Consider the following 4,805-nt stretch of genomic DNA (forward strand, 5'->3'; position numbering starts at 1 on the left):
GGATTTAAAGGATGAACACAGAGAATAAGCGGCCGGGCTCTGCTTTTTGAATTAAATATATAATGTTTAATTCATGTTTAAATCAAATTTAAATGTTAAATTCATCAATCTGGTGCAATTCAGTGTTCAAATTAAACAAGTTAGTTACAGTGTCTGTCTACATTTCACTACTACATAATAGGCTATATTGCAAAACAAATGCAGTGGAAAATAAAGGAAACTTTCATAATTAGTTTTGTACAAATTTCTATACTTGTAAGTAAATTATATATACTTGGAAGCAACTCAGCGGCGCCAATTAACAAAGCAAAACAAATGGGCTGCTGATGTACGGTCTTATGGTCCGGATTCTCCCGGTAGTCCCGATGGTCAGTAAGTATGCCTAAATGCCTGTGCACAACACTTAAGTACATTTATTTCGTTTGACACCTTTATGGCTGAGATGAGAAGACTTACCTTTATACGGGCTTTCTTTTATTTTATTGCTTTCTCTGTTTTCGTCCCTGTGCATCAGAGGGTTTAGACTGCTTCATTTTCGTTCAACGTGCCAGCAGCTGAGCACTTGCCTAATGTAATGTAACATAACCCCACGAAATGATCGAAAATAATCATTGATTCAATCTTATAATCAGTAATTAAGTAAGTAATTAAACGTGTGGCTGAGGGGCGCCTTAGGATGATCATTAATAAACATATTTTTGTTTTGCTTCTCATTCTAACTCTGTGATTTTTCGATTAATTTAGAAGTAGCAAAGAATATGAAGTAGGTCAAGGGCGACGCTAGAGTGCGCCCGCGCCCCCAACACATTTGTCGCCCTAGGCAACCACCTAGTTTGCCTATAGCAATCGCCGGCCCTGTCTGTTATGAAGGACAAATGGACTTGCAGTGGTCTGTCATGTCCAGTTTAGACAGCTGTAATGGTCTCGTCCAGTTTGAACACGGTGTAACAGCATCTGTATTTCAGATTCTGGTGTTCAGCCTCTCTGCTCAACCCGTAAATAAATGCATCAAACTGAGTTCTTCAATGGTCTTGTGGTAGATCTTTTGCCTAGCGTGTCAGAGGTTATGCGTTCTAATCCACACTCGCATAGTTTTTTTTTTTCTCTCAATCATCAAAAACGAATATGTTCGTCATTGGTCACAGTCTATATCAAGCAGGGACACTTTTGAGTGCATTTTATTTTGTGATCTCATCGGAACGAATAGAGTCTCCGCAACTGCGATAGATTGAACAGTTTATCCGTGCAACTGATAGCAGCAGACACGAGTGCTCAGCTTGATTTTAACACATTTTAGTGCTATATCTCTTATTTAATGGCAAACTAAATTAATGCTCTGCTAGTTAACTGTGAATAAATAATGTTATTTTTATTTGTATTAGGTGCATCCGTGCTGGGGATGGACAACGATTAATTGTGATTAATCGCATCCAAAATAAAAGTTTGTATATATTGTAGCGAGTGGGGTGTTTTCCATGAGAATTGCGCTTGATTGAATCAGGTGGGGGTTGTTTGGCGCTACACCTTTAAATCCAGCAAGCTGGCGTTTTTCTGATTTTGTGCTGTCACAGACTGTTGCTTCCTTGGGCTCTTGGCTGAGTGTACGAGTTGACGTGAGTTCATGTTTAAATGTATTGTGAGATCAAACCTCGTTGGCATATGTGATTTTGATTCAGACGATTACATTGTTTCATAGCCTCATCTGGTGTTTGTGCGATTACCCAGTGCCGTGGGTGCTGCTAGTGTCCTGTCTTTGCGAGCCCTCATCGGCTGCGATTTGTGTTGGCGTGCTTCAACGAGGACGTAAGTCTCTTGTTTTTATTGAGCAGCGTTTGTCTCTCTGTTTTTTAGGTACTTGCTGTAATGAGCTTTTATTGATTTAATGTTTTGTTTATTAGTTCCGGGTTTAGAGTGATAACTACAAGTTTGCCGAGTGCGTTTGTTGTGCTGAGAACGTAAGTTTATTGGCTTCCTTTCTCCCTCACGTTTGTACATCTTCATGGAACGTTTATGCATGTAGTTCTGTTGATTTGCAATGTTTCTTTATTATAGTTTGGTTTGGGAATGTTCAAGTAAAAACCAGACGGAGTAAAGTGACTGCTACAGTATTATAAATAACCAAGCTTTTGGCTTGATGCTGTGGTCTGTTCATACAGGTTAGTGTTTTAGGCTACTTTAGCCTCTTGCCCCGCTCTGATTGTTCAGCTTAACTTTTTACATCTTAAGTAATTCCCAGCCCATTGGTGTACAGGTTACAAATTAGGCATAGTTGTGATGCCGACCTGTATAATTATGTAACATTGTAATTGTTCTTTGCAGGAGGAGCGACATATGCTGTCCTGGCCACTGTTTTTCCTGTGCTCTTGTTTTTAGGATTCAGCTCCGTGTGTGTGTGTGTGTACGTGTACGTGGGGAAGAACCGTGTATTGGGTTGCCTATGAGCCTCCCCCTGGTGTGTTGATGTATGTTGTGTGTTATGTAATGTGTGTATTTTAGGCCATTGGGTTGGTGCAATATCCTGGGTAGGGGGGGATAACAATTTTGTTGTGTGGCCACTGGTTTGTAGTGTGAATTATTTTCTTTTTGGTTATATTTGTGCATGTGATTTTGTGACGTGCCTTATCAATTTTGAGTTTGTTGTATTTTGTTTTTGAGTTATTTGAACACTTTGATTTTGGATTTTGTTGTCCCTGACTCCGTTGCCCAGAGGCCTAATGTCCTTTGAATACTGTTTCATGTTGTGAGTCCATTGAGCCAAAGAAAAGGGGAAATAAATAAATTTTCTATTTTTATAATACTCCAGTCTCTCTCTCTCTCTCTCTCTTTTTGTATTTCCCTTTATTGGGATAGCCTGCTGGTAAACATTTGAAATTCTTACGGTCGCTTAGCCATGATTATTTGGTTACAATAGACCCCCCCTGAGGTTACAATATAAATACCCACACATGTGTCACAGTCTTCGTCTGCACCATCCTGTCTGCGTCTCCAGCACTACACTTCCCATGATCCTCTTGTCTGCACACCTGAACTCACTCCCTCATCAGCCTCCCGTTCAGCGTCCTGTTCATCTGTTTCACCTGTCTTCACCTCATTATGTTTGATTCTTCTGTGTATTTAGTTCCCTCTGTTTTAGTCAGTCTTTGTCGGTCGATGTCTAATGTTAGCCTGTGTTGCACCTGAGTTCCTGTCTTCCTGTCTGTTTTTGAATATTAAATATTATCTTCACCGTTACTCCGGACTCCTCGTTCCTCTGCCTGCACCACAGTCGTGACAGATCGACCGACCACCTAAAAGTATGGAAGCTGATTGCTTTCTGTTCACCCCAGCCGACCTTTTGGTCCATTGTTTTCAGGACGGTATCCCTATTGAGGATTATATCTCCAAATTCCTGGAACTTTCCAACGGGGTAAGCTGGACTGATAAAGTCCTGAAGTCTGTGTTTTGGGGTGGTCTGGATGAGCGACTGTACCAGCAAGCTCCAGCAGCGGAGTACCCAGGGACCTTCGCTGAGTACCTGGATCAGGTGCTGTGGTTGAGCGGCTCAACCTTCACTGTTGGTGAGGTTGATGACATCGCCGCTCAACCACCATCTCCAGCCCTGACCACCTGCTCGGTTCCTTCACCCGTCCAGCCAACGCCCAAGGTCTCCTATTCGCTGGTTCCGTCCAGCCCCGCCGAGCCCGAGCTCTCCTCCCCGCTGGTCCCGTCCAGCCCCGTCCAGCCCGCACCCGAGACCGTCCAGCCCGCTCCAGAGACCGTCCAGCCCGCTCCAGAGACCGTCCAGCCCGCTCCAGGGACCGTCCAGCCCGCTCCAGGGACCGTCCAGCCGGCGCCAGGGACCGCCCAGCCGGCGCCAGGGACCGTCCAGCCCGCGCCAGAGACCGTCCAGCCCGCGCCAGAGACCGTCCAGCCCGCGCCAGAGACCGTCCAGCGAGAGCCCGAGACCGTCCAGCGAGAGCCCGAGACCGTCCAGCGAGAGCCCGAGACCGTCCAGCGAGAGCCCGAGACCGTCCAGCCAGAGCCTGAGACCAGGATCCCACCCAGCCTCCCTCTCCCGCCTCCTCTCATCTGTCCTCCATCTTCTCTCCTGCCCTTCAGCTCCCCGAAACCAGCTTGGTCAGTGGATCCCCGGTTTTCACCTCGCACCGCCTCCACATGGACACTTCCTCGGCCCTCTGTCCCATATTTCTTATATTTAAGAAATATGTGCATGTCACAATTAATATTATATATAAATATTTGATATATTAATAACACATTTTCTTAAATATATACATGCATGTGTGGGTATTTATATATAGAATTCAAAAGTATTGTAGCACGCACATCCAAAGCAATAAAACTGGGTGCTGGGCAGTAAAGTAGCAACAAAAATAAACAATAAATCCGCACACCAGAAGATGCTCCTACGAAAATTTAATGGTTGCTCACCAGTCACCACATGTACATGTAATGTTTCAGGGCTTGTGGCCCGAAACGTTACGTGTGCACGTGGTGAGCAACCATTAAAGTCCCTGTAAAGTCAAAATTAAGTATGTGTTCTGAGTCTGTCATACCACAGAAAAATGTGATATTAGCCACCCAGCCAAATTTGAATGATAAAAAAAGCCGGCAAGTACATAAAATGAGCTATCAAAATCTTGAAAAAATCAGCAGTTATCTCTGTACTCAAAATAGTAAATGCCAATTGTCTCTGAGGAAAGTTTATAAAGCGATCCTGTGTAAAATGATCACTACAGAGGCCATTTATCTTTCTTAAGGCCATTGCACACTGAGTCCGAAATTCGCATCCGAAATTTTCGCAC

General features: G+C 44.0%; 1 long non-coding RNA gene across 2 annotated transcripts; it reads left to right on the forward strand.

Annotated features, from left to right (window-relative positions):
- Window positions 1-1,480: 1,480 nt before the first annotated feature.
- Window positions 1,481-2,797, forward strand: LOC120494868 (uncharacterized). Of its 2 annotated transcripts, XR_016145445.1 has the most exons (5): window positions 1,481-1,613; window positions 1,697-1,803; window positions 1,899-1,955; window positions 2,053-2,156; window positions 2,320-2,797. It is a non-coding gene; the product is annotated as an uncharacterized LOC120494868 (long non-coding RNA). The 2 variants fall into 2 exon arrangements; XR_016145444.1 differs by having other exon boundaries at window positions 1,481-1,803.
- Window positions 2,798-4,805: the final 2,008 nt, after the last annotated feature.

Source organism: Pimephales promelas, chromosome 10 (genome assembly GCF_988280905.1).
Source record: "Pimephales promelas chromosome 10, fPimPro1.hap1.1, whole genome shotgun sequence".
NCBI classification, from domain to species: Eukaryota; Metazoa; Chordata; class Actinopteri; order Cypriniformes; family Leuciscidae; genus Pimephales; species Pimephales promelas.